Here is a 2842-nt window from a genome sequence, read left to right on the forward strand (position 1 = left end):
TAGTTGATTTCTATTATTTAATTCAGATCTGTATGGTGTCTCTTTGGAAATCTTCTCTTTCTATGTGCGCATCATGTCAATATTCAAATGTGGCAGTACACAGTACAATGGAATAGCAAACCTTCAAATATCTACAGTTCTCTAAAGCGATCACAGCACCTGCCAATATAAAACAAAAGCTAGCCATAAAAAGGACCCAACCCATGATGGCTAAATAACCAGTTTAATTTGTAAAAAATGTTTTGCAGCCCCAAACATTCCCACACGGCTGCAATTTCAGCAGAATTTCTGTCCTAGACAAACAGCTTATAAAGTCTATTGCACACAAAACGAAAGTCAATGGTGCAATGATTTTTTAGCAAAATAAAGCCATAGGTAGTGTGTCTTGTAACTCAAAAATGCTGTTCGGCTATTCACTTCAGGCTGGTACGGCTGATTTCAGCTGAATATCAGCTGTAATCAGCCGTACATCGGGTGGCTTTGTGTAGCTTCGGGTCGGCCGAACATGCTCAGCATGTTCGGCTGACCCGAAATGCAGAAGGAGTTCGACTCAGCCAATCCAACATCTGGATCAGCTAAGCCGAACCTCCGGCAGGCTACTCGCTGCTGTTCAGTCTATTCTCATAGAGGCCGAACAGCAGTGAGTGAATAGCCGAATGCCGCTGAGCGGCATTCGGCTCGGCTGTTCTACTTGGTCCCTCTGTGGTACCGAGCAGAACAGAAAAATAGTTTAAAAAGTAAAAAAAAAAATAGAAAACAATTGTGCGGAGCTAGCAGTGACAACTAGCTCCGCCCAACTGTTTTCTATTGTCCGGCGGTTCTGCTACCATCAAAAAAAAAAAACATTTTCGCCATAGGAATGCATTGCTAGATTCCTATTGGCTATTTCATATTTGCAATAGCCAATAGCAAAGTAGCTATTGTACCTGTCCTCTGCTGTTGTCAATCACTAGTGTGGACCTGATGGAGAACTGGAGCAGTGGGCGGGTACAATAGCTAGTTTGCTATTGGCTATTGCAAATTGAAATAGCCAATAGGAATTTAGCAATTCATTCCTATGGTGAAAATTGTTTTATTTTTAATTCTGACACGACTCCAGGGACGCTGAACCTTCTGCAAGTGGCCGGAGCCAGCCGTAAGATCACGGCTGGCTCCGCCCAGCTGTCAGAAGCAGGCTGTCTGCCGGCCAGCTTCGGCTTTCACCTCAGCTCAGTCGAGCCGAACCATATGCCTTCGGCTGGACTGAGCCGCTCGGCCGCTTTCGGGAGCTGTACAGGCTAAAGTGAATAGCCCATACAGCAGCCCTTCAGTTCTACTGAACCAAAGGGGTCCTGGGGCCGAAGCCAGCTGAAGGATCAGCCAAAGCTATGGCTAGATCTTTCGGCAGTTTAGTGAATAGACCCCTTAGTGTCCATGACAAGTTCTTCATACCAAAGATGTATATACTTGATCATCCTCTAAAATGGCATTTCATTTAAAGTACCCCCACATGCATGTGCAAACATGCATCAGGTGCGCCTACGTGCGAAAATGACGATTGTGCCCATTGTGCCGCACATGTTATATATCATCATTTGAATGTCAGAGTGTGAGCAATCATTTTAGGGACATCAATAACTGACAACACACGTATCTGCAAATGTGGTGTGGTGTGTTTGTGATGCGTTTGTGACACGTTTGTGACGCGTTACAGTGCATTTTCTTGTTTTTTGGGGGGCAATGTTATTATGCAAATTAATATCTTCCTGCTCTATGTGATAGCTTCTGTTGCGTTCCGGTGCAGTGCAGTGCGTTTGTGAAGCGTTCCAGTGCAGGAAAAATGTGGCATGCAGTAATTTTTTTCTTGCACTTGAACGGACTGGACCGGCATGAGCAGAGCCCAAAAATCACATACAAATGCATTGGGATGCATTTTTGGTGCAGAAGAAAAATGTAACCACATCTGATCCAGACATGGTGTGAATGGGCCCTCTAGGCGTTGCCTATGGCCAATTCTGGGTGTGGTAGTTTTTTTGCGATTTTGCCGGCATGAGCAAAGTTAGGGCTTGATGTGTTTGGTGTCTATTTAACCGACGTAAGTAAAGGATGGACACCCAAAGCAAGTTCAGTACAAGTTCACTTGTTTGACTGATGAAGGGAATCCTGTGAGACCCCCCGAAACATTGTTTAGAGTGTTCTACTTGCAACTAGTATGTTAATAAACATGTACTGAACTTGCTTTGGAGTGCCGGTGTCCATCCTTTACTTATATTTTGTCGGAAGCCACCCGCTGACACCTGCTGCACCCACCTTCCAATTTTGGAGCAGCGGCTCTGAGTGCGATGGGTGCATGGACTGTATTTAACCTATGTGACCCTGTCTTTTATATTTTACCCAAAAATTGGATAATGAAAAATGTTTCCTAAAATAAAAAAAGGGAAAACAGTTTTTTTTTCATTTTCAGTACTTTTTTTTCGTTATATAGTAAAAAATAAAAACCCCATTGGTGATTAAATACCACCAAAAGAAAGCTCTATCTGTCCCCAAAAAATGATATAAAATTAATGTCAATACATTTATCTAACCATGCACAAGGTGGTAGGCATTTTACAGATATCCATTTACAAATATCCATTTTTAGTCAGCTTTTTATGGAAATGTGTACACAGTGAACACCATTGACTGCCTTTTGTAAGGCAGAAATAGTTTTAAAAAAACGGACATAAAACAGAAAAAAAACAGACACAAGTCTGGTGTGAACAAAAACCTTTATAGGTCAAACATATATACTGAAAAATAACTCCAATAGGTAGCTGAAGAATACATTACTAATAAAAGTAAGTATATTTCTATAAAATGTGTC

The sequence above is a fragment of the Nanorana parkeri genome, unplaced genomic scaffold, assembly GCF_000935625.1.
Source record: "Nanorana parkeri isolate BGI_ZX_2015 unplaced genomic scaffold, ASM93562v1 scaffold446, whole genome shotgun sequence".
NCBI classification, from domain to species: domain Eukaryota; kingdom Metazoa; phylum Chordata; class Amphibia; order Anura; family Dicroglossidae; genus Nanorana; species Nanorana parkeri.